The 27275-nt window shown below is 53.7% G+C and overlaps 1 long non-coding RNA gene across 2 annotated transcripts; it reads right to left on the reverse strand.

Annotated features, from left to right (window-relative positions):
- Positions 1-10538: 10538 nt before the first annotated feature.
- LOC109276871 (uncharacterized) lies at positions 10539-12567 on the reverse strand. Of its 2 annotated transcripts, XR_002084890.2 has the most exons (4): positions 12481-12567; positions 11668-11783; positions 11182-11344; positions 10539-10603 (listed from the first exon to the last, which is right to left on the reverse strand). It is a non-coding gene; the product is annotated as an uncharacterized LOC109276871 (long non-coding RNA). The 2 variants fall into 2 exon arrangements; XR_002084889.2 differs by having other exon boundaries at positions 11668-12545.
- Positions 12568-27275: the final 14708 nt, after the last annotated feature.

A 27275-nucleotide genomic window follows, 5' to 3' on the forward strand; every position in this document is an offset into this window, starting at 1 on the left:
GGCTGCACGCCCAGCTTCCAGCAGCGTCTGGCTCCAGGCGCAAGAGATGTTAGGGGAACACGCTCAGGGGTTTAATTCCACACTGCCACCCCATGGCCTCTGGGCGCAATTACCCCCAGTTGCTTTAGAGGCTCAGGATTCCCTGCAAGGAGGTGAGAACTCTGGCAGTTTGTCTTGGCTTTCCCCTCGCCATGCAGGTGCTGTCTTCATGCTCCGCCAGCTTTGGGGGCCGTCGGCTCCTTGTGAGAAGTTCTGGCACCTTCTGCCAACCTCCCTGGGACAAAGGCAGCACCTGGGAACGTGTTTACTGTGTGCCACTTATGTCACAGATTCAGCAGCCGGAATAGGCACACAGCTTGTCGCGCATGGTGTTCTGATCAACTGCATTGGCCGGACCCCACCCAAAATGGCCCGCGGGGGCCCCCCAGAGCCAGTCCCTCTGGCGTTATCTTGAAAGCTCCCCCTTTGCTCCAACACATCGCCTGACATTTCGACGTTTGCTTTTTCTCCCTGTCCTAACCTCAGTATCTCAATCTCTGCAGAATTTCAAAAAAAAAAAAAAAAAAAAAAAATGGTGGGGGTGGGGGGGGGGGGAGGATGAAGAATTAAGCCCTTCCTGGAACTCTCTCAGCGATTCCAAATTGGATAAGCCAGTTCTACCTCCAGCCTAACCCCACAGCCTCATGGGATGTTGGTTTAAAACGTTCAACTTTCCAAAAATAAAAATAATCTTTTCATGTACTTACAGCTTATCTTCCCAGCTCAGCTGTAAGCTCCTTAAGGGGCGGGCCCAGAAACTAGCAGAGAGACTTAACCATGGTAAAGAAAATGCCAACTGGCTAGCCTTCTTTGAAATGGCCCATGAATGGCCTTGTGCAGCGTCTGTCTCCCAAGGGGGCAGACGGGTGTCATGGAAGGAAATGCATTCTTTCACTGAGCAGGTGACACCTACTGTGGGCTAAGCCTGGGCTCTCCAGGATGATCAAACAATGCAAAAGCCCTGTCCTTGGTGCTGGAGTCTGGGAGGAAACACAAACAATTACCAGCAGAGGTGTGTGCGGGAGAAGGCAGAGAACACAGGGGTGTGGACAGATCAGGGAACCTGGTCTGAGACACCAGCCCAAGCTTGCCCAGGAAGCCAATGTGAGCACAGACAGCTGATAAGAGAGGAGCCTTTTTCATTGGGCAAAGAATAGGAGGCCTTCTGGAAAATTTGTCCTGGGGGCCCAGAGTTGATGCAAATGAACCCAGCCCAGAAAGAGAGGTTTTAATTGGTCCCAGCAGGTGCTTCCCTGGTCAGGGGTCAGCACACAGTTCAGCACCTGTGTGAACATCTCCATCAGGGTCCCTGAGGCCTGCACTGGCTGTCACACCCATTCTCTTCAGATCCTGGAGATTTTTACCTTAAATTCACATCAAGTCTCTATCCCCATTTCCTCTCAAGCTAATTCCCCTTGACAGTCAAGTCCTTAGAGGAAGCAACAAAGCTTCAGACCCCTTGGCTTGGTCAGGAACTACCGAGACACCCAGGCAGCAGAGAATACAGAGCAGTGGACCGAGACAAGGCATCAGGGAAGGGTCTGGACGTTAGGAACCTTGGGGGCCCTGCTGACATGGGGGTCCAGCTCTGACCGTGTCTCTGAAAGACAAAAGCACCTCTACAGTAGTGAAGCCATTCAGTTTATCCTTATCAGAGCCCATCAGAACAGGGATCGTGGAGGCCTCAGCCGTCCCCAAGCATTACAGGTTGTCACACAGACAGGATGAGGGACCAAAGACTCTGGCTGTCCCCACCTGAGCCCATCTGGAGGAACGGGAGTGGCTGCATAGAACGTAGGAGGACGTGTAGGACATTTAGGACATGAAAAAGGGACAGCAGTGGGTCAGAGGGAAAAATCAGTCAGTGATACAGCTTCTGCCTGGCTCCCTCTCCCAAGACACACACCCTCGGAACCGAGCCACATGGAGAAACAATAGTCGAGGACCCAGATGACAGCCAGCATCAACCACCAGACTTGTTTTCTTAAAAACAGCCGATTTCACTTTTTTAAGTTTATTTATTTTGAGAGAGAAAGGGAGCACAAATACAGTGGGGGAGGGGCAGAGAGAGAGAGAGAGCGAGAATCCCAAGCAGGCTCCCCGCTGTCGGTGCAGAGCCCGATACCGGGCTCGATCTCCGGAACCGTGAGACCATGACCCAAGCCTAACTCAGATGCTTAACCAACTGAGCCACCCACGTGCCCCAGCCACCAGACTTGTAAGTGAACATCCCTTTAGATGATTCTGACCCCAGCCTTTGAGCCATCCCATCTGATGCTGAGTAGAGCGGAGAAAAGCTGTCCCCCCACTGCGCCCATGAGCAAAATTAATGCTATTATTGTTTAAAGCCACTAAGTTTGGGGTTATCACATAATACTAGGGAACCAGCACAAATACCCTTTTACCTTCAAAATGTATGAATTCAGATACTTCTCATTCCAAATTCCCATATGGGCTAAGGTGAAGTGTATTTTTTCTGTGCCTGAATCAAGGAGTTACCTGAGCAACTTAATAATGTACCCAAGATGACAGGGGAAAGTCTACTTTTAACTGAAACTGTCTTCAAGTACATCTATTACAACATCTATTTGCATACAAAGAGGTAACATTCCAATATCACAAAGTAAACTTATCTGTTTGCTCTCATCCTTACCAAGTAACTTTGAGACACTTGAGTACATTAAGTAGTCACTACAGGTGCTTGAAAATAATCCAGCAGTGTTTCTTTAAAAACATTCAGTAACTAGGGGCACCTGGGTGGCTCAGTCAGTTGGGCGTCCGATTTTGGCTCAGGTCATGATGCTGCGGTTCGTGAGTTCGAGCCCCTCGTCAGGCTCTGTGCTGACAGCTCAGAGCCTGGGACCTGCTTTGGATTCTGCGTCTCCTTCTATCTCTGCCCCTCCCCTGTTTGCTCTCTGTCTTTCTCTTTCTCTCTCTCTCTCAAAAATAAATAAACATTAAAAAATTAAAAAAAAAAAACATTCAATAACAAGCTCACCTCCCCAGCTTTACTCCAAGGACCCTGAACCAAATCGTAAGTAAACCCTTGAACTTTCTTTATAGGGTGCCCTAATGAGAAGCAGCCCTGTCACAGATCCATTCCTGCAATTCATGAATATTGTCCTATGACTTTCCATTTTGGGATTTATATCTGTAACCTGTAACTGGTGTACATTTTCTCTGCCCTCAACATCTTAATATACTCGGCAGATCTCTACCAACAGTCAGGCAAACCTCCTTCTTATTGTACTTTTCTCTTCACCCTCTTACCTAGAATAACTGACTTTCTCTTCGGGATGCACCTTCAAAGGCCCAAAGAGAAGTTTACATCAACCTACAGCCTATATTTTAACTGAAATCACCATTATATGGAGATCCCAGAAAGCCCAGGCCTTAGGAGTAAAGACCATGTCTTAGAGTAAGGGCCACATCCTAGATCCAAGTTGAAAACCAAAATAGGTCTGCCCAAAGAATAAAAACAAACTTTTCAGGATGAAAAGCATTCACCAACAATCTAGCTACATGGCAAACAAAACTCAACATTTTTTAAAGGAGGATAAGACCATCCAGACTCCATACAACACATCTTCTAAAATGTCCAGCATACGATCAAAAATTATCAGACATGTGAAGGAATAGAAAGCTATGGACCCATAGTAAGAAAAAAGAAAAGAAACAGAAAAAGATCTGAGGTGATCCATTTGTTTGAATGAGCAGAAAAGACCTTTTTAAAGTAACTATTTAGAATGTGCTCACAAATGTAAATGAAGGTTAGCCATGAACAAAATAGGGGGGAATCTCAGCAAAGAAATAGAGACTACTAAAAAATAACCAAATTGATTCCAGAACTTAAAAGTAAACAATCTAAAATTCACTGAGTAGGAGATTGGATGTTATGGAAGCAAAGATTAGTAAGCTTGAAATCAGGTCGACAGAAATTCTTCCATATGAAGAATAGAGAGGAAAAGATTTCATAACAACCAAGAGAGACTTGGCGATCTATAGGACAAAATTACATGGTGTAACATATACGCAAGTAGAGTTTTTAACAGAGAGGATAAAGAGAATGGGGCAGAAGAACTATTTGAAGAGATAATAGCTAAAATTTCCCAAATGTGATGAAAAACGTTCACTTACAGATCCAAGAACCTTAGAAAACCTCAAGCAGTATAAACGCAAAGCGACCCATACCTAGTTACACTATAGTCAAACTTCTGAAAAAAGAAAAAAGCAAGATCATGACCTGAGCCGAAATCAGATGCTTAACCGACTGAGCCACCCAGGCGCCCCAGGAGAAAATATTTTAAAGTACCAGGGGTGGGGGGGTGAGGCATGGCAGGAGGGGGAATGTTGGCTCACGAGTCTAGATCAAGAGAATACTTCTTCCAAAAATGAGAATGAGTTACACACACTTGCAGATAATGAACTCTGAGAGAATTCGTCTCCAGTAGACCCACATGGCAAGAAATGCCTAAAGCTGTTCCTCAGGAGGACAGGAGATAGTGCCGTACAGAATTCAGACCTACAAGAAGAAATAAAAAGCACCAGCAATGGTAAATACTATGGGTAAATATAAAAGAACGTGTTGCACAAGGGCTCAGGTGTCCAATGGCCTGGGCTTATGTCTGTTTTAGTTTTACCACTTCCTTAAAATAAACCTCAGTGCCCCCATCTGTAAAATGGGAATAATTCTAGGACTAACCTTGTAGCGTTGGAGAGGGATTAAATAAGAAAGCCCGCGTAAGGAGTGTGGTGTCATGTCTGGTGCTGCCTTAAAGGCTTCGCCTATATAAGTTCTTTCTTGACCATTGAGCACCCTTGTTTGGTGGCTGTTATTCCCATTTTAAAGGGAGCCATCAGGGCACAGACCAGGCAGCTATTCTATGGGACTAGGATGCGAGAGGGTGTCCAAACTCAGACACGACATAACCTCATAACCTCAGACACACATACGTACACACACACACGCACACACACACACGCACACACGCACACACATGCACACACACACACACACACACACTTGCTCTAATGCACACCAGTGGTATCTAATCATGGCTCTGCCATGGACCCCTTCTCAGAATAATGTTTATAAAGACATAAAATAATATACATAGAATTACAATGGTAACCAATGACATCGTGGGGGTGGGACAGAGAGAGGAAGACACAGAATCCAAAGCCAGGCTGCAGGCTCTGAGCTGTCAGCACAGAGCCCCACGCGGGGCTCAAACTCGTGAACCATAAGATCATGACCTGAACCAAAGTCAGAGGCTTGACCAACTGGGCCACCCAGGCGCCTCTGGGTACCAGTTCTTAAAATACATTTCAACGATAGAGATACTCAAATATATGTGCCTCTTTATCAATGCAACAAATAAGGCACAGTTGCTGATTGAATAACCAACGTGATTTCTAAGTGATGATGAGCACAGAGACTATTTTGAGCTGTCTGCAACAACTTTAATGTAGTGAAAAAAATAGCTGGGAAAATCGCGGTAGTGTGTTGAGTGCATTTATAATGGAAGGAAATGCTAAATTTCAGTAGAACCTTGCTGAAACTAAACGTGTAAATTTGCTTCGTCCAAACTCCTGGACCCCAACTGGTTTGTGAACGCTAGATTGGGGAACTCAGGCCGTCTGGTCTGTATCGCTTTTCAACCAACATTAGCTACGATCCTTTGGGAAATGGATCCCCTTCGTACATCTGCAGAAACCTCCCGATTCACTTCCTTAGGGAGAAACTAAATGCCTTATCCACGCATGCGGACACGTTTTCCAGACAATCGTAAGAAGTTCCAAGACCTTCAGAAGCCTTCCCTTGGATCCCGGATTAAGGAACCCTCCTTCCTAAGCAGATGTCAGAGCCCTTGTCTGTTCACCAGCCTCCTTCAGGAGGAAAATTACCATGATCTCTCCCAAGAACACACGGTACTTTGAAAGAAAAAGAAAAAAACAGAGGGGAGAAGCGACCGTTCAGGAATAGAAAGAAAACATCTTTTTTGGCCATCAAAGTCAGCAGGCAGTTGTGACCCAGCGTATCCCATTTACGGGACTGATTACTTAATGGAATCCAGTTGCCGATGAGACAGGGGGTGAGGCCCGCGGAGGGCTGAAGGGAGAGGGGAAATATTATGTGATGCTGTTTGATCACGCTAATTACTCATAATGGCCCAAACCAGGAACCCAACCACAAGCCAATTCATTGCAAAAGCTATATAATAATGTTTAGGATAAGGAATTAATTTTTATAGCCATTGGGGGCACTGAACTTCTACTGTAATGCAGATTTATTACAAATTAAATTCTCTCCTCAAGTGGTTAATGGAAAGACGCTGGACGTAGCAGAAACGACTCCCTGACCAGACTCACTTCCTCCTCCCGACTCTGCTGGAGACCAAGAGCAGGGGTTTGTCGTCACCCCCATCCACAGGCCACCGTTCCCCAGATGACACAGAGCTCCCGCCAAGTCCATTGCCTCCTGTTTGGTGTGGGGGGGACGGTGAGTGGCACCCCCAGGCGAGGACATCTCCTTGCTTCCCACGGATGGGACCAAGGGCACCTGCAGGCCTCAGCCCTTAGGTGCCCCTTTTCCTGGCTGCCCAGTGCAGATCCCAGGAGAGGCGGCAGAAGGGCGGACGGGGGGTGGGGGTGGGGGGGTGCATGCCGGAGCCCGTAGTTCCCCAGGCTCTGACTTTCAGCCTTGTGGTGTCGGCCCCAGGACATTTGCATTCAAGGAATAAACTCTGGTTTACTCTGTACTGACAAGACTCCCTGCCTTTTCAGACTAGCCTTTGCCAGATGAGGCAGGTACGGAAACTGTGGGGTTCTCCGGCCAGATCTCCCTTCTCCCCCTCCGAGAGAGCCGAGCCGGCAAGGTGTTCCTTGGCTGGGGCCCAGGCAGGCATGGTATTGGTGCCCCCCAGCCCCGACTCGCTCTCCCCGCACCTCCTCCCTGTCAACCTCAGCGGCACATCGGTGGCCAGAGCAGCGTTGAGAAGCAGCATCCGGGGCCCCACGGTGGCGCTCCTGCTCCTGGCGTGGGGCCTGGGAATCTGTATGTCAAAGTGTCTCTGCTGGTCCCGATGGTCTGCTCTGTAAGAAACCCTTCTCTCTGAAAAGATCCCAGGGCAGCCATTTGTACCACTCACACCCCAGGGCAACTTTAATGGTCCACTTCCTCCCCAAAGTAAAGCAGCTTGCAGCCTGAGCGACACTGGGCCCGGGGAGGGGGGTGCCGAGAGGCGTAGCAGGGTGGCCAGGACACCTGTGCTTCCGAAACCTCCAGGTGGCCTCCTTCTGAAAGCGCACGTTCTTAGGGACAGCGTGGCCGGACTTCTCCTGTAGGGGCGGCTGGCTCTCGTCCGCACTCCCACAGGATGCAGCGAGGGGCGCCCACGTGCAGGCGGCCCAGAAGCTGCGGCCAGAGAGGAGACCACGGGCATTCAGGCGGGAATCAAATCCCCTTAAAGACGGCAGGCGGAGTATTTGCAGATTTGGTCCACACCTCGGATTCTGGGCATGTAGCATTGTCCTTGACTCCCTCCACGGGCCTCAGATCACCTCCTGGCATCTTGGGCCTGTTGTCCTGGCCTCTTGTCTTCAAAGGAGAACATGAACGGAAGAAGCACCCCGAATCCAGGAGGCAGAGACATGGGGGGAAAGTCAAGTTCTGGCCGACTCACCCCTGGGATCTGGACTCGCACCCTCTGGGCCCCTATTATGTCCCATAACGTCTCAAGAGAGGCCAGGGGCTCCTGGCTGCCTCAGTCAGTAGAGCACACAACTCTTGATCTCAGGGTCATGAGTTCAAGCCCCACGTCGGAGGCAGAGCTTACTAAAATTAAATGGGTAGATAGATAGACAGACAGTGCTGGCTCAGTGTCTCTGGGCCACTCTCTTGCCTCCAACCCCCATGTTTTAGGACCTAATACTATGGGCCAGGCCCTGGGGACCCAAGACCCAAAACACTGGCCCTCACGGAGTGGGGAGGAGAGACGGTAAACCAATAAATGAAATAATTATACATTGTTCAGGCAGGTGGATAAAAACTGTGGAAACAAGGCGGGGCCTGCAGATTGGGGGGGGGGGGTAGGCGTGGCCAGGGACGGCTTCTTGATTTCAGCTGGGGACGCTGGGCAGGCCACTCCTGGCACATCCCGCTGCCTGGCACGCCTCTCAGCCTGTCTTGGGCAGACCCTTCCATGTGCTTGTGTAAGTATATCTTCCAAACTGTGTCTGGAAACCTTCGGGTAGATTCCCCCAGGCCCCCACCCCCCCTGGATTTAGTCTCCAATTTGAGTGCCTTTCTCCTGCTCCTGAAAAGGTCCTAGTAACGAAGTGAAACTTTGTGGAGTTTTTTTTTTCCCCTACCTGATTTTGCTAATAGGGAAAAACATATTTTTTCCCCATTTTCTTTGAGTTCAGCTTCTCTGATTCCCGAGAAAGCCGAGGTAACGAGAGCTGTGGGCGCGTCACCCGCGCCCCCCTCTGCACGCACGCGCTCACGTGCCGCGGGGCGCGGCGACGCTGGGGAGACAGACTAGAACCCACGACCTTTGAAGCGCCACGCCGGATCGGCTCGAGGGCCAACACGCCGTCCGTGGCTCCGCAGAGCCGGCCGCTGAAACCCTCCTCTGCCTCTGCGGAATCCTGCGCGTGTCTGCGCGCTGACTCTGGAACCTCCCGCCACTGCGTGGGCAGGGGTGTACCCCCCGCACCTCCGAACGCCCTGGACTGACGGCTCTGGACCCACCCCCGGCCGGAGGGTCTCCTCCTGGCCCCCGGGGTCTCCACGGCGCGGACTACAACTCAGCCGCCCAGAGCACATGAAGGGATTCGCTGTGCCAACGTGCCCTGTAGATAGGCTTTCCGGGTGAAAGCTGCCACCCCTGACCTACGCGGGAAGGATTTGGACCGATCGTGTTCTCAAAGCAGAATTTCCTGACACCGATAGCGGCGTGGCCCCCCCTAGATGCGTGACCCCATTGCTAAATGGCTTCGTGTCCCCACATTTCCACTGTGGAATTTTGGGGAAGAGCGCCGGTTACGAGAGGCCTAAATACCGCAAGTCCCTGAACTGGGCCACGTTACGGAGCTTCCTTGCCTCTGTCTCCCCATCTGTAAAATGGGCATGATGGGGCCTCTTCATTTACTCTGGCGTCTAAGGTATGAGGTAAGGGCTCTGTCACTAGCAGCAAGGACGTAGGACCCAGATTCTTTCCAAATATAAAAGAGGGCAAAGGCACCCCGGGTCCCGGGCATCATCACCGAAGGTTCTGTGAGCAAAGGAGGGGGGGCTGTGAGACCGACAGAGGCCGCGTGATTGTGCAGGACTCCGCGCCCTCTGCCACCCAGGTCCCCGGGAGCTGTCACCTCCCGCACCCTCTCCAGTGGCCACATGGGTGGCAGGGCCACACGCGCTGGTCCCCACACTGGGAGGCCCTCTCAGCACGTGGGTCACGGATAGGAAAAGCTGCAGGAGGCGGGGCGTCGATGGCCACGCCCCCCCGGGAAGGGGCGGGGCAGATTGTGCCATGGGGGAGGGGCGGGCAGGCACCAGGCTCGTTCCCCTCTCTTTTACGGTAATACTTCACCCCCATTCGTACCTAGAACTGAGAGCAATGTGATATTATCATAGAGGTAAATACATAATTACATAGATGGTAGGCTTAAAAAAAAAAAACAACACCCAAGCTGATTATTTATCCAACCAACTGGAAAACACATGAGCGAAACCATGCCGTTGACAGGTGAACATAGTCATAATTGCTCTTCAAACACGTATTTAAGTGTCGATCTGTTGTGTAAATACATTTTTAAAAGAGCACATCTTTGAGGGGGAGTGCGGCGGGCAGGGGGCTTGGAGCATGAAAACATCTGGGCGTGGGCGGTAGCACACACAGTCCGCAACTTTCTCCTCCTATCAGAGCAGGTGTTTTTAGGGACCTGGGAGGTATCTTTCAGAGGTACAGCTTGCATTCGCCTTTTCCAAAGACTCGGTGCTGGTCCGCTCAGGCGGGCTGGGCGGCTTTACCACCGGAGATTTCTTTTTCCCCCCATTCCGGAGGCTAGAACCTGAGCTGCAGGCATGGGCATTGGTGGTTCCTTCCGAGGCCTCTGTCCCGGCCTCACGGATGGCCACCTTCTCCCCGTGTCCTCACTGGGTCTTCCCCCTGTGTGTGTGTCCACATCTCAGCTTTCTGTAAGGACTCCAGTCGTCCTGGATTAGGGCGACCCTAGTGACCTCGTGTAACCTTAATCACCTCCTCAAAGACCCTCTCTCCACATCCTGAGGTGCTGGGGTCACAGCTATCTGAATGGGGGCGGGGTACGCGGTCCACACCGGACTCCGTCCAAGCCCGCTGACGCTTCCCTGGGGGACGAGGGGCTTCCTGAGGACCTGTGTCGGTCACCTGTCCGAGGACTCTCCTGTAAGAGCACCAGGTTCCGGCCGCCGGCTTTATTTAAGGATAAATACACCTAAAGGGTGGTTTTGAAATAATAAATACATGCCTCAATGCAGAGAAAACATTCTGGAAAGTTCCACACTTGAAGGACGGTCCTGATAAGAGAGGGCAGCAGGTGGTTTCCAGGGTCAACCTTAGACGCCCCACGAGGTGTCTGGGAGCATAGGGGGTGAGGGCAGCCTCACCGCGGGGCCCCACCAGCAGGCGGAGGGTGCCCACCGCCCCTGCCTGCTCCCGCCCGGTTGGGCACCCCCTCTGTGGGCTCATTAGTAGCCGTGCTCAGCTTTTAGGGGCTGTTCTCGGGGCTCTGGGAGCAGCGGCCACGGCCGCTCTTCCCCTGGGGGGACGCAAGCAGGAGGCCAGGGTCTGTCTGACATGTGTCAGGTCGAATCACCAGCTCTCCCGAGAACATCTTCCTCTCTGTTACCCTCGCCTCTGGCCATGCAGTGCCAGCGGTGGACGGAGAGACAGGAGGCCCCCTAATGATGCCAGGCAGGCAGCCCCCAACAGCATGGCCCTCCCGGCTCTCCAAGGGCCGGCGGGACAGTCACCACCAGCGGCATGGCCTCTGGGGCCCTCACCCCTCCCCCCCCCAAGAACAGAGTGGGGCTAAGAGTGAGGGTCCCCAGAGTGGCAATGGCCCGGCCCGGCTGGGAGGGGTGAGGACCCTCACCTTCCTGACTAGCCCGTCGCTTCCAGGGAGCAGAGAGGAAAGGAAGAACGCATTTCCCAGGGGACGGGCTCGCCTCTGTCTCCAACGCAGCCCCATTTTGTGTGCTGTTACCGTGTCTGCGTCCTATGTCGTCATCACCACAGCCACTCCGGCATTTCAAGCTCTGCGCCAAGACGGAGAACAGAAACGCACATTCTAGCCCCCCGTACGCCCCTCTACCCATTCTGGAATGCTCTCTGCTATTGTACGAGCTGGTGTTCCGGAAGCTTCCTCAGCGGGCCAGGCACCATCCCTGGCCCCGGCCCAGGGGGCCCTGCCTGCGCTGCCCCCTGCCAGCTGCCAAGAATGGCAGGCAGGCAGGCCTTCCTTCTCAACAACGGTCACTCTGCCCCCTGTCCCCTCCGTCCCTCCATGTCCCCACCCCACCCTGGGAGGTTGTGGAAGGAGCGGGTAGTGAGGGGAGGGGCGGAAGAAGGGAAGCCGTACATGGTGTGACGGCTCCCAGTCATTCTGCGTGGCTGCTCGCTCGCAGGCAGAGGAAGGAGGGGCGCCAGCCAGGAGCATCCCGAATGCTCTTAGATTCATCCCACCCTGCTGACCGCCTGGAAGCATCCAGAGAGATGGCTGGACTGAACCCCTACCCGGGCCGGCAGCACGGAGGCGAGGAAGCTAACGCCAAGAGCCTTGCAGGAAGGAAGCAGTTAAAAAGCAGGGGAGGAGGAGGAAGGGCTTTTGGGAGGAGAGAGAAGGAAGGAGTCCTCTCGGCCATATTGGGCCCCAGAGAACAGTACAGGGGTGTACAAAGGCCGGGCCCTGGCTTGCCTCCCCACTCACAGCCCTCTCCTCTCCCCGCACCTTCCGTCACCCACCTGCCTCCCTGGTGACCGTGGGGCACGCTGCCCGGCACTGCCACTCCGGGTGCCTCTGCCCCCAGTTTTTTCCTTCCTTTCTCCAAATAACCCTGCTTTGTTCTAAAGTGGAGGTAAGGTCCCCAGGGACCACGCCCAGACCAGGAGGGACATGACAGGAGAGGCTTGGTTGAAGCAGAGCCTCTGACCCTCCCCTTGGGATCCCCCCAAGACCACACACACACACACACACACACACACACACGCCCCACGCGCACTGCGCGGGCTCTGAGCAAAGCCTGGAGACAGCGCTGACACCCGGTGCCCAGATGCTGCCCCCTGGGCACCCAGAAGGGATTCGCCCTGCAAAACGGCCCTCGACAGCCCCACCCCCACCTCGCTGGTCCTCCCTGTGGTCACTGAGCAAAATCTAACACCCCAAAGGCACCACCTCTCCTTTCCCTGCTGTCGTGCAGGGCGATTGGCGGGGCAGGTGGTGGTTGTGGAGCCCATGGCGCGGGGAGGGAAGGAACATCACGGAGCCCGCTCTGGGCATTTCTGCAGGGAAGCCCAGCCCCCAGATCAGACCTGCCCGGAAACACCGCGCCTCCGCCTCCGCCTCCCCTCCCCGCCCCCCTGCAGCCCGGCATCCCGTCCGTCCCAGGGACCCCGGCTTGCTCTGACCGCAGGATGCATTCCCAGCCTGGCCCCTGCCCCAGAAGGGAGGCCGCGGTGCTCCCGGGCAGGGGTGGGGGGGCTCGCCGGGGTGAGCATTCCCGCACCCTGCGACGGAGGGGGGAGTCGGCAGGAGGGCTCATTATACTCTCTCCTCGGAAAGCTGAGAGCCTATCACTGCTGTCTTGGTAGGATTTTTTTTTAATCCTGGATATTACAAGAACATGAATTAAGCTCTGATGAATGCAATATTAATTAATTACATGAAGATCCACGTGGGACCCTGGAGAGGGGGAGCGGAGGGAAGAGGCTGTGCGTGCAGACGGTGGGGAGGAGGGGCTGTGGTGGGGAGGAGGGGGCGTGGCTCGACCGGGGGCGTGGCTCTGCAGGATTCAAGGCGTGGCTCGCTCGGGGGCGTGGCTCGCTCGGGGGCGTGGCTCTGTAAGATTCAAGCCCCGGACACCCGCGCAGACGAGGGAAGTTGGGGACCCCTACTGCACCTGCGTGCAGGGAGGAGGGGGAGGAGGGCCCTGGTGCCGGCCGCCATCTCCTCTCTCTGCAGGTACGTTTTTGAAACCTTTGAAATCCGTTTTGGCACGTTCCCAAACAGCTGCTTGTCAGCCCTGAGCCCTGCGAGGGACCGAGGGTCTGACGGGGCTGGCGTGCCTCCTGGGTTTCTTCTGTCCAGAACACGGAGCATAAGCATTGCAAGAAGAGTCATCATCGGCCAGAGGCAGAATGTCCCCCAAAACCCTTCCATGCCCCCCCCCACTTGATCCCAGGGGTGGCGGCCACTGCCACAGAAACCTGGCAAAACAAATCCTTCTGAGGACGAATGTAAGACTAAACTTGAAAATAACAGCGGGGGGCCTGCAGTCAGCGGGCACTTCCCAGATGGCTTTCGGATACAGTCAGGGCCCCTTGGTGCGGCCAGCTTGACGTGGGACAAGCACGTCCACCTTCTGGGGAGGGGGCGGGGCTTGTCCCCGGGAGCTGAGCAGGCCTCGGGCAGGATCTGGATCTCCAGGCTGGGGTCACCAGGCTGGGCAGGGCAGTAAGAGACAGAAACAGGGCACACCGCTTCCCGGGGACGCTCCCTCCTCTGTAGGGATGCGCTCACGTCCTGTTTCTCCTCGATAGGAACATTGGCAGAATTCTAGAGCCTAACATGATGGTGAGCGACAAGGTCTCCCGTTTGTTTATTAGACTGAATGTTTGCGTCCCTCTAAAATTCATTTGTTAAGTCCTAGCGCCCAGGGTGGTAGTGCCGGAGGTGAGGGCTACCTGGGAGAGGTCCCGCGTGAATGAGATTTGCACCTGTGTCAAGGAGGCCCCAGGGAGCTTGCTCGTCCCTTCCACTGGCAAAGCCCGTCTGTAGACCTCCCACCAGGGGCCTAGAGCCTGCCCGCGTCTTCATCTGGGACTTCTCAGCCTCCAGAACCACGAGGAAGGAATGTCTGCTGTTTAAGAGCCACGCGGTCTACGGTGGGTTTTGTTAAAGCCGCCCGAACAGGCTCAGACAAGACTCCGCCACATCCAGCCAAGGCTTACAAGTTTTCCAGCACCGTCCGTGAGATGTCAGACGTTTCACGGGTGTTCTGGAGCCATTGCCCTTGCTTCATCTGGGCCGGGGACCCAGAGAGATTCAAGACGGGCTCGGAGCTGAAGGAGACCTTGTTGCTCTGTCCAAAGACCAGGGGAGAATTTTTCTGCCCGTGTGTGCCGCCCGTTTCCTGTGGCGCCCAGGGTCCATTCCCACCGCTTGGCATCATGGAGCCGGATCCACGAATCCTACATCCCCTCTCCCCATATCAAACCCGTGTGGGCTCGGGGCCCCCCCGGGGTGGCTGTCCGGTCGTTAAACCTCAGTCTGTCGGAGGTGCTTCCGGACGACGATGCTACGAGGTGGTCGGTGAATCCTCTCCCCAAAAAATCAGTGCTCAGCGGGCCACGGTTGTCAACGGTCCACCTTCTGGGGGCAGCGGGAGTCGACCGAAGGCGGACAGGACGCTGGAGGTTCTTGTTCAGGTGAGAACAGCTCAGCTGGCCGTCTGCTCACCTGGATGCCCCCATCCTCCCAAAGCGAGGTCCGCAAGGACAGCTGTGGGGCGACGCGATTGGGGAGAAGGAGGAACCCACAGCTTTGTAAGCTCCGGGCTGCGCTCTGAGCTGTGGCAGGCAGCCTGTGAGCCATCCATGCAGGTGTAGACGGAGGGCCCGGAGGACAGACACCGGGAGTTCATCACGCTTACCGGACACGGTGTCTGAACCGCCGGGTGCCCGTTCCTGGAGCACGTTTGTTTAACAAGTATTTGCGCGTGCGGAATACCTTGTTCTCCGCCTGGACTCATCAGCATCGGGAGCGACCAGCCCTCCCCTCCTTCTTCAGGCTTCTTTCGTGGCCGCTGCTGTCCGCCAAAAAGAGCCCGAGGCTTGTGGTGGCCAACGTACCTGAGGTCAACTCACAAGGAGAGGACCTACCGAGGAGCCAGCGTGGTGAATTTCAAATGGCCGTGTCAAGGGGTGCCGGGGCGGTTCAGTCGGTTAAGCGTCCGACTCTCAGTTTCGGCTCAGGTCACCATCTCACGGTTCACGGGATCGAGCCCCACGGCGGGCTCCGCGCGGACGGTGCAGAGCCTGCCTGGGGTTCTCTCTCTTTCTCTCTCTCTCTGCCCCTCCCACGCTCGTGCTCTCTCGCTCTCTCTCAAAATAAATAAACATTTAAAAAAATATTTTTTGAGAGCGAGGGAGACAGAGTGTGTGTGGTGGAGGGGCAGAGAGAGAGAGAGGGAGACAGAATCCAAAGCAGGCTCCAGGCTCTAGGCTGTCAGCACAGAGCCCAAAGCGGGCTCGAACCCACGGACCGCGAGATCATGACCTGAGCCGAAGTCGGACGCTCAACCGACTGAGCCACCCAGGCGCCCCCAGCCTTACGATATTTGGATGGCAGAGCTAGAGAGGGCGTGAACAGCTTCCGAGAGGAAAAGAGACCCTTTGCACAGGACAGAAATGCCACAGCAGTGGGGGACTGGAAGACAAAAGAGCCATGCCTTCAGTGTTTCCAGAGCAGTGACTTTTCAAGGAGGCCCGGCACCCAGGCCAAGTGTGAAGCCTCAGGACATGTACCTGTCAGGTGTTTTCGGGCAGCCCCTGGGAGACACCTGACCTGGGAAGCAGGCGTCACAGTACGGAGGGTGGTAAGGAAGAGAATTTGCACCCTGATGGGTGAGAGGGGTGTGGCAACCTCAGGGAACAGCCAGAGCTCAGAGAGGACATGGTGGGGGGTGGGGGGGGGGAATCCATCAGGTGGGGTGGGAGCGACTCCTCCAAGCACCGGATGTCCTAATCGTGGGGAAGGACAGAATCGAGTGTGGTGTTGCTATGCTGTCAGAGAATTTGGGAAGACCCCGTGACCGTGACCTAGTAAACCGTGTAGCCAAATAATAACAGCTACTCAAATACATATATTAACTCTAAGAAGAACAAGGGTACAGGGCAGGAAAGGTAACCGTAATAAGAGTATGTGCCTCGGTGGTGGCAATCAGGTGGCTTCTTCTAAGCCCTTACAGCACCATCCCAGTAAGGCAAAGGCGAAGGGATGTTTTTCACCCAATGGGGGCCATCTGAGAAGGAGGGAGAGCTGGTGAAGGGGTGGGGTGGGAGAGAGAGCGCCACGATAAATCTTCATCCTCTGCCACAGGAAGGTGAGGGGAATGCCGAGAAACGTCACAGAAGTACATTGTGGCAGCTGTGAACCGAAACCAAAACCAGGTGAGGTGTGTTTGAGAAAGGGACCGGAGAGGGGAGATGGGGCCGTGTCTTAGTGCCCTCCGGCTGCCGTAACAAAATGCCAAGGAAGAGGCGCTCGTAAGCAACAGAAGTGAATGTCTCCCAGTTCCGGAAGCTGGAAGTCCAAGATCAAGGTGCCAGCAGATTCAGAGTCTGGGGACAGCCCACTGCCTGGTTCATAGATCACGCTCTTACCGTGTCCCCCGACGGCAGGAAGAGCTTCTAACGAAAGGGTACGGATCCCATTCCCGTGGCTTCGTCCTCATGACACAGTCACCTCCCAAAGGCACCACCACCTTGGAGGGTAGTATTTCCACGAACGAATTTGCGGGGGGGACGCAAACATTCAGTTCGTCGCAGAGACAAAGGGCACGAAACGGGTGCCTTGTTGCTGCTTTCCTTTTAATATTATTTAACATTTAAAACTACACACACACTTTAGTGTGATTAAAAAATAATTTCAAGGCGGCACCTGGGTGGCTCAGTTGGTTAAGCGTCCAATTTTGGCTCAGGTTATGATATCGGGGTTCGTGGGTTCAAGGCCTGTGTCGGGCTCTGTGCTAACAGCTCAGACCCCAGAGTCTGCTTTGGATTTTGTGTCTCCCTCTCCCTCTCTCTGCCCCTTCCCTGCTTGCCCTCTCTCTCTCTCTCTCATAAATAAATAAGCAAACACTTTAAAAATAATAATAATTTTGAAACTATATAGATTTTAATGTTCTTAAGTTTACAATCAAATACAGAATTGATAACAAATACCTACAAATACTTGAGAGAATATACGAGGAAGGTACAAACACAACCTGTAGAGAAAAATCCAGAAGACTTAGAAGACACACACAAAAAAACAGAAGCAAAGCAGACAAAAGCATTAAAACCAAATGTGTTTGTTACAACAATAAAAGTAAATGATTAAAGCTCCCTTATTAAAAACAAACAAACAAACTTACAAGTATATGTTATTTACCAGAGGCACATCCAAAACAAAAGCGAAATTAAATATTAAGGGGAGATTAACATTTAAAACAGCAGGCCAAAATGATCAGGGAAAGGCAAACAAACAGAAAGCAGAGGCTGAGAATGTTCTTATTCATCGTCACAGCACCAGGAACAGAAGACACCGAAATGCACAGAGTTATTTTATATTGATCAAAAGTAGAATCCATAACGAAACCATAATGTCATTTGTCATGTTGCAGATGAATGGGGAATCAAAACATATCAACAAAACGTGGCCAAATACAAAGAGACTCGGAATTACAGAGGCTGATGGGGCGCCTGGGTGGCTCAGTCAGTTGAGCGTCCGACTCCGGCTCAGGTCATGATCTCGTGGTTCGTGAGTTCGAGCCCAGCGTCGGGCTCCGTGCTGACAGCTCGGAGCCTGGAGCCTGCTTCCGATTCTGTGTCTCCCTCTCTCTCTCCCCCTCCCCACTCGCACCCTGTCTGTCTCTCTCTCAAAAATAAACATAAAAAAATAAATAAAAAAAGAATTACAGTGGTTGACAATAGCCATCTCTCTTAGGATAACACGGACCAAAAAAAAAAAAAAGTATTTTAAGAATACGACTCATAAGGTTAAATAAGTTTCCATCTATGTCTATGAATAAATCAAGAGGTGGACTGTGACGGTCAGCCCCCAAGAGGACCCCTGAGATCCCCGTTCCCGCTTGGTGCTGAGGCTACTCCGTGTACACGATGCCGATGCGTCACTTCCAAGGTCAGGTTATGAAAGACATCCCAGCTGCTGTTCCGGTCATGTTCTTTCTCTTTTCCTTGGGTCACTCGTTCTTGGGGAGCCAGTTGTAACGTGAAGGGAGGCCCCCATGGCAAGGAACCCACATGGCTTCTGCCAACAGCCACAGGAGTGAAGCCGTCTAGGAAGCAAGTCGTGTGGCCCCAGTCAAGCTTTCCCATGACAGCCGCCTTGGCCAACATCCTATCACTTCATGAGAGACCCTGAGCGGGACCTTCTCTCTCCCTTCGCTGTTCCTGAATTCCTGAGCCGCAGAGACGGGAGTGAATAACAGCCTGTTGTTTTAAGCTTCTGTTGGGAATAATCTGTTATGCAGCCGTAGATGACTAACAGATCGACAGAGAGTTGGGGAGAAAAAGAGGTTCTTCATAACATTCCCACTTTGCAAACATCAATGGAAAGGTCACAAAATTGATTTTACGTTGGGTCACAACGTGGGTCTTTTCCAACCGCTTTCTTTCCTACCCACGTACAGGTCACATCTGATAAGGAATGTCGAAACCTGGATAAAAGATGAAAATTATTGCCAGACCCCAAGACGGGGCCTTATGGTTGCCTAAAAGTCAAGACCGTAACATCTGGCTCTAATATCTGGTAGCGGCTGTATGGATTTATTCCCTCATTAAGGATATTTATTTTTTAAAAAGATATGTGGCTTGACTTCATATTACCGCTGACATAGCCTAAATATTTTGAATGCATAAAATTCTTTAACTGTTTCCATTCTTGCTACGTTCAGGTTTTCCACCCAACGGACACAACTGAGACGTGGTTATTTTTACCGTCCTCTGACCGCGTCAAGGCATTAGGCGCTGCATTTGCTAACTGAAGCGAGCAATACATATTTAAGGGTTATGTCTGAGCCAGACACTAAACTATTCCCCAACAAACAGGAAAGTCTGCTCTGTTCACATGGGATACATAAAACTAAATCCAGGATACAGCACATGGCCAAGCTCATAGTAAAATTTAGGAAATACTGTCTGTATGAATTTTGGGCCACTAAATACCTACTGTACCTATGTGGCCTCCATAATAAGAATAAAAGGTTTATTATACATGCAACGGTTTTAATTGTTAATCCTTTTAATGTTAATTTGTGTTATTAATTTTCCATCTTATTACACCGAAGTCAGATGTAGTCAGCAATGTTTCTTCTTTGGGGATTTTATTGAGGTTTTCTTTTTTTTTTTGTTTCTTTTTTTTATTTTTATTTATTCTTGAGAGAGAGAGAGACATAGCAGGAGCAGGGGAGGGGCAGAGAGAGAGAAGGAGACACAGAGTCTGAAGCAGGCTCCAGGCTCCGAGCTGTCAGCACAGAGCCCGATGTGGGGCCTGAACTCATGAACAGTGAGATCATGAGCTGAGCCAAAGTCGGACGCTTAACCGACTGAGCCACCCGAGTGCCCCTATTGAGGTTTTCTTTGTAGCATAGCTAGAATCAGCTTTTGTAAATGTCCATGGTTGCTTGAAGAGAAAATACGCTACCTCCAGGGTATCTTTTTTATTTGTTTGTTTGTTTTGAGAGAGAGAGAGAGTGTGAGCTGGGCAGGACAGAGAGAGGGAGACACAGAATCCGAAGCGGGCTCCAGGCTCCAAGCTGTCAGCGCAGAGCCCGACGCAGGGCTCGAACTCACGGACCACAAGATCATGACGTGAGCCGAAGTCAGACGCCCCCGGGGATCTTTAACATCCACCCATCAGCTCTGTCTAGAGCTGATATTTAGCATCTCTGCAGCCTTACTGGTTTCTAGTCTGCTTTTCCTCTTATGTGTTGAGAGAGGGGAGCCATAGTTCGCTAACCTGCTTGCTCTCCTGGCTCCTCTGCTCGGCCCTCTAGATCCCACGCCACGCTGTTTGCACGGCAGTCCCTTCCAGCAGGGTGGCCCCGTCGATCCGCTTAGCATTTCTGCCCTTGAGCTGGACGTTTTCCGGTATTAATATTACAACCCTGATACTTTTGTCTTTGGTCAATCTAGTATGTTTTTTCCTTCTTCTGTGTTTAACTTGACTGAGCTGCTTTGTTGAATAATGTGTTCCTTACAAACACCATACAGCTGAGTTTGTTCTCTGATCCAGTTCTAGAGTCATTGCCTTTTAACGGGTGATTTATGCCATTTACGTTAATTGATATAAATGAAATGGGCAGTCCTAACTGTATTATTAAATATCATTAGCTTACCATTTTCAATGTTCTTTTTTGTTTTCTCTCTCTTACTCTAGGTCTGAATATTGTATATATTTATATAACATATGTTTTACGTACATGTAAAATATGCCTGTGCATATTTTATATAATATATAAAATATGTTTGACATACAATAAATCATAAGAGTATTAATAATATGTGACATATATTATATATATATACACACAAAATACATTTTAGTGTCTGTGTCTATTTAATATGTGTCTTGTTTTCTCTGTGATACAAGACAAAGATACACCATCCACCCAGGCACATAGTAGAAAATCCGTAAGTCATTTAAGGTCCCTCCTCCATCCAAGCGATAGCCAATGCCTGATTCTTCTACGTGTCTCTCAAATCTGGCATCTCCTTTTCAGTCTCTGCTTTGTGCCAGATTCTTAATGCTTCTCACCTGGATGGTCACATATCATCCTAACTGGCTGGTCACCTGCCCTCATCCCACATCCACACGGTCTTTGTGCAGCTGATAGAATACACCGTCTGAAAGTACACTGTCCAATATGGCAGGAAAGTTTACTGTAAATAAAATTAAAAATTCTGGGGCACCTTGGTGGCTCAGCCGGTTAAGGGTCCGACTTCAGCTCAGGTTATGATCTCGAAGTTCGTAAGTTCGAGCCCCGTGTCGGGCTCTGTGCTGACGGCTCAGAGCCTGGAGCTGCTTCTGATTCTGTGTCTCTGGTCTCTGTCTGTCTCTCCCCTGCTCCTGCTCTGTCTCTCTCTCTCTCAAAAATAAATGCTAAAAAAGTTTTTAAATAAAATTAAAAATTCAACTCTTCAGATACACCAGCCACATCTAAAGTTTTTAATAGCCACATGGGTCTTGTGGCCAACCCCCTCTGCACAGCCTCCCCCACCACCCGGAGAACACCCACATGGCTGTAGAAGGTTCGTTGCACAACCATGTTCTAGATGCAGATCTAACCACATCGGGTCCCTTCAGGAAAGTCTTCAGTAGCTCCGGTGGTTTGCAAAACACAGCTCAGATTCCTCATGGTCGCCCTCAAGGCTCTTCTCGACGTGACCCCAGCCCGTATTCCGGCCCTTCTCCTGCCCTTCTCCTGCTCATTTCCACATTTCCTCTCAGCTCCACAGAATTATTTGCTTGTCTTTGACCACCGTGTACTGATTCTCCTTCATGCCCCGACGCCACCACTCGGTCAACCAAGTGCTGTCCCTTCCCAGGCTATGTCTCTCTGGTGTCCTTCCGCCTCCCCCACCTGGGGTTCCCGCATCCCCTGAACTATACTTACGAGACGGTCATCTGTCTTCCCCGCCAAGCTACACGCTCCTGAGAAGAGGTCCTGCCTTTTGTGACTTAGATTCCGCACAGAAAGCATACTGCTGGCACACGGAGGTTCTCAAAACAAACATTCCTTAAATGAACCAACAGGTGATCGCACGAACGGAGACCGAGGAACCCAAGGGGCGCCCGTGCGCTCAGCGGGCCGTAAGGGGACCGGTTAATAACAGAGCCTGGGACGAGGGGCAGATTACCCCTTGCGGCCGGTTCGGTCCACACCGGAGATCAAACTAGATGCGTTCAGGGCTTTGAAGGCACGCCCAATGGCAGAGAGCAAGATCGATTTCCTTTGGGAGCTGCCGAACGTTAAATTAACCTTTTTAATCCCTGAAAAGTAACGCACACGGAGCCTGCACACTTTGTGGGCTTTGCAGCCGACTGGGTGTGGTGGGAGCAGGGCGCGTGTGGGGGGACACCAGCCTTTGGAGCAGCAGAGAGAAAGCTGTATAAGCTGTGTATTTTTTGAGAGAGAGAGAGAGAACAAAGAAGAATTATGAGAAGCCCCCCAAATTACAAGTGTGGGTTACAATAATTGCTCAATTATAGACTTCCAGCTTTATTAGACACCACACCCCCTCAGCTTCCGCAGCTTTCCAGGGGCTGTCTTGAGTTGACAAAAGTCAAAAAGCTCTGTGGGAATTCTGGCAGGGAGCTGAGAGCGGGTGGTGTAGCCCGTCCTGAGGGCGCGAGGCTGGGACGCAGAGGTCCAAGCCGGGGCCAGGGCTCTGTCTGTCTCCCGGTGGCGCATTCCCCTGGGGAACCGTCCAAAACCCTGGGGGGGGGGGGGGTTGGGGGACCTCCAAACCCTGGGGTTTGGAGGTAGAAACTCGGCTGTTCACATTTGTCTACGAGGGGGAAGCAGCCGTGGCCCGTGGCCGGTTGCTTTGGAAGTCCTGACGTATTTCTCAGGGTCCTTGAGGGCCCTGGATTCGGCAGAGAAGACCCTCCCATCAGGCTAACATCCATTGTTATTTTCTCCTTTTGCAGCGGGAACATCGAAGCTTCCAAGAGACGTCCTCTCCTCTTCGAGAATTACCACCCACCTCTGCACCCTGGTGGCCTCCCGTTCAATAGCAAATCCCCTCCGTGCACCTGCCTCCCGCCACACCGCCACCGACCACGTTTTGGGGGACACGGGTATGCAGTCCGTAGCAGCTGGTGACGATGATGGCTGACACCCGTGGAGCTGTCTTTATTGACCAGCCACCATTCTAAGTGCTTCACAAGAACCGCCTCATTTCATCCCAACAGTGCTAGGAGTTACCAGGTATCGCTTCACCATCGTTGGACTCACGGGGGAACTGAGGCAAAGACCTCGGTGAGGGTCACCCACCCGAAGTCACCCAGCCGGCAAAGAGAAGAACCGACGTTCAAAGCCAGCTGCCGAGAACACTGCCCTTGGATGACCTCTGCGAAGGAACACAGTCCGAGGCCTGCAAAAAAGAGGGGCGTAAGCAGCACTCACAGAAATGAGCCTTCGGGAAAAGAAAACGTAGATGAGACACTGCAGAGACCGCGGGCCCAAACTCTCTACCAACCTCGCACTTGCTTGAGGGCCGAGTCGTACGGGGGCCACGACGGCAGGAAACCTGGGTTCTCTCCCCGCTTTCTGTGCACAGCGACGTGCCCTGGGTCTTACTGGGTTTTGCGAGGCTGCGGTTGGCCACAGCGGGTTTTGTAACGCCTGCTGGCCGCGCATTCCCGCGCGTTGCCCTGTATCGAGGGCCCTGGGGGCGTGCGTGTTAACCCGAGCGCCCACACGTGTGCACACAAACACACGCTCCCTGCTCGGAGGCCACAGGCAGCCCGGCACGGTGAGGGGTCGTCTTGCTGTGCTGCGGCCCGGCTCCTCCCAGAGAGGGTGGTGGCCGAGGACAGGGGTCCCCAAAGCGGCACCCAGAGAGCAAGACACCTCGAGGAGGAACCCACCGGGTGAGGGAAGGCAGGGGAAGGGGAGCTGCGTGGGGAGGGAGCTTCCCGGAGGATCCTTCCACACACCCGCGGGCAGGAACCAGAGCCACCCAAGGGCCAGAACGGGGACCCCGTTCCCTCCTATAGGGTGGCATCCGGCAGGGGGTGGGGGGAGGCCGCGCCTGGGGCGCCAAAGGTGAACACCCAAAGATGCTCCTGAGCCCCTGTGATGAGCTGCCCGCCCGGGTTAATCTGTTTGCCAATCCTGGGACTCGGCAACCCCGCCCGAGGCCACGTCCGCACCCCCACAGCTCGCCCACTGGGAGACCCCCCCCCACCCCCAGCCCCCGTCTCTGCTTTCCCCAGAGCAGCTGTCCGGAGGGCACGCCTTTCCTTCCCTTGGCAGAGGCCCCCTGCTTCCTCGGGAGACCCAGGATGCACACTTTTCTCGTCGTCGTACTCGAACATGCCCGGAACACATCCCCCGCCGTGAGACGTCCCAGACCCAGAGGGGCTGAGACACAGACATCCTTTTTTTCAAAAAATATTTACTTAAAAAATTGTGCTAAAATATACCTAACATAAAAGTTGCCGTTTTAGCCTTTAAAATTTTTTTAGTGTTTATTTATCTTTGAGTGAGAGAGACAGAGCGTGAGCAGGGGAGGGGCAGAGAGAGAGGGAGACACAGAATCCAAAGCAGGCTCCAGGCTCCGAGCCGCCGGCACAGAGCCCAACGCGGGGCTCGAACTCACGAACCTGAGATCGTGACCCGAGCCGAAGTCGGACGCTCAACCTACTGAGCCCCCCGGGCGCCCCTCATTTAGCCTTTTTAAAATGTACAGTCGGAGGCATTAAACACGTTCCTCCTGTTGTGCAGCCATCACCACTGGCCCTTGTCAGAACTTTTTCTCTTCCCAGACAAGCTCTGTCCCCATAAACACTGACCCCCGCCCCCTGCCCCAGGCCCTGGTGCCCAAGGACATTCTGAGGGTGAGCCGTCCTGGAGCCGGAACCCTAGCCCCCTCCCCTCGTGGGGCTCCTGGCGGGATGCAGAGGCTGGGGCGCCACCCTAGTCCTGAGCGGTGCCCACCCTGGCCCGGCTAGCTGCCCCTAGGATTTCCCTCCGTGCTCCGTGCTCAGCCCCGCCTGGCTGGGTCCCTGGCCCCTCCCTCACGGGGTCCCTCCATGTGGCTGTTTCCTTCATGGGACTTCTATTTCTTCGTGGGATGGGCTCCAATACAGTCATTAATCCGGGAGATGAAGGGGCCGGGGTGGGGGGGGGGGTTCTCCACGTGCCAGGACTTGCTGATCAGCCTGATGCTGGTGTCCTGGCACCCGAGGAGGGGGAGAGGAGAAGGGGAGAGGTGGGAGGAGGGGAGAAGGGAGGAGGGGAGAGAGGAGGAAGGGAGAGGAAGAGGGTAGAAATGAGAGGAGGGGGAGGGAGGAGGGGGAGAAGGGAGGAGTGAGAAGGGGGAGAAGGGAGGAAGGGGAGGAGGATAGGAACGAGAGGAGGGGGAGGAGGATAGGAGGGGGAGGAGGGGAAGGTAGAAGGGGGAGGAGGGTAGGAATGAGAGGAGGGGGAGGGAGGAGGGGAGAAGGGAGGAGGAGGAGGAGGGAAAAGAGGAGGAGGAAGGAGGAGGGTAGGAATGAGAGGAGGGGGAGGGAAGAGGGGAGAAGGGAGGAGGGGGAGGAGGGAAAAGAGGAGGAGGAAGGAGGAGGGTAGGAATGAGAGGAGGGGGAGGGAGGAGGGAGGAGGGAGAAGGGGGAGAAGAGAGGAAGGGGAGGAGGATAGGAATGAGGAGGGGGAGGAGGATAGGAGGGGGAGGGAGGAGGGGAGAAGGGAGAGGGGAGAGGGGAGGAAGGGAGAGGAAGAGGGTAGAAATGAGAGGAGGCGGAGGGAGGAGGGGGAGAAGGGAGGAAGGGGAGGAGGATAGGAGGGGGAGGAGGAGGGGAGAAGGGAGGAGGGGGAGGAGGGGGAGGGAGGAGGGGGAGGAGGGTGTTGTGGGACCAGCGCAGGAGTTCCTGGCCCTGACACTCTCCTAGTGATTAGTTTTTAAATCAGGCAAGCGGTTCAAGACCCACTCACTCCGGGCAGCTTTAATCACTCATACTCCCTCTTTATTCTCATTATTTACAGCCGTCCTCTCTGCCGGAAGGAAGGAAGGTGCTTTCTCTCTGGGCTCTGGGCACTCAGCTTCAGGCCCTCCGCCGCCACCGGCCGCCTGCCCCGGGGGACCGGGCCGGCACTCTGCACGGGACCGCGGAGGGCTGGCCGGGGGCGCACTCCTTCGTACCTCGGGTGTCCCCGGAGCCGCCCTGCAGCCCCGCGGGAGAGTGGGGCTCACACAGACCGGAGGAAGGAGGGTGGTGAGGCCACCTTTGCAGGGCTGCACGGAGGGGCTGGGCTTGGGGGAGAGTCAGCCCCGCCGACCTCTTAGCAGTTGCTGATATTATCAGAGAAAACCCAGAACATCTTATTTTCTGGGAAGGCCGGTGCCCTCGGAGTAGGGGCCGTGCTGGGGTTGTGCGGCCAGCCCGGGTCGGCAGAGGGTCGGCAGCCTTCCCGGAACTCTCCAAGGACGGGCTCTCGGGTTTGGGCTCCTGGCAGCGACGTTTTCATCGGCGACCGACCCGTGTGCCTGTACCCCTGACACGGGCGGGTTCCGATCTCCCGGGCCCCTCCTGGCTGGGCCTGGGGGCGGTGCACACATCTGGAAAGCGTTCTAGACGCCAAGGCAGGAAACGCATCTGGTCTGCACAGCGAGTCCCAGTCTCGGCCATCCGGGACGCCCGAGCTGGGCCTGAGCTGGGCCCAACCTAGCCTTCCTCAGGGGGAGAGGAAGGGGAGAGCAGGGGTGAGGGGGAAGGGCAGGGGCGGGGGACAGAGGGCTCCTGCCCGAGTGAGGGACGAGACAGCCTCACTCGGGCTCCCTGCTGGGTCGGAAAGGGGGTGGCTGGGGACCCCTGCAGGGTGGTACCTGAGACAGAAAACCTCCAAAGCCCTCAGCTGCACACACTGGGGTCTAGCCCAGATGTCTGCATGGCTCCGTCCTCCCTCTCGCCCCCCAACTTCCTCTCCCCAGCACCCCAAGCCCCAGGGGCCCCCACATCCAAGTCAGGCAGGACACGAGACAAAGCACAGGAACATTAATGCTATGGAACTCCGCCCCACCCCCCACCAGAGTTGGCACTGGGGGGGGGGGGATGGTGGGGCTTTTCGTTTCTTTGTGGCGTATTTTCGCTTCTGGCATTTTCCACGTTGTCTTTCCGCGCATAGGCTACCTTTGTAGTCGGAAAGGAATGTTTAAAAATGGCAGGGAGCGCGTCCATAAATACAGATCAAAAGGAGACCCCCTTAGCTGATTTCCACCTGGCTTCTTCCCCAGGTGGAGCCCACCTGCTCTGGGTCCCCCCCCCCCCCCCCCCCCACGGATGCAAGTTCACACACAAGGCAACTTCCCCAGCTTTGGAAAAGCCACAAAATTGCCTATTGATTTAATCATCTTCTGGCTTGTTCGGGCCCGGCAGGCCACAGCAGGGAAGACGTGAGCTCAGGACACCTGGGTGCCACAGCACCCTCGGGACATCCCACCCCCACACAGGGGCTCAGA

This window comes from Panthera pardus, unplaced genomic scaffold (assembly GCF_024362965.1).
Source record: "Panthera pardus isolate Hobbes unplaced genomic scaffold, ASM2436296v1 HiC_scaffold_3, whole genome shotgun sequence".
Lineage (NCBI taxonomy): Eukaryota > Metazoa > Chordata > Mammalia > Carnivora > Felidae > Panthera > Panthera pardus.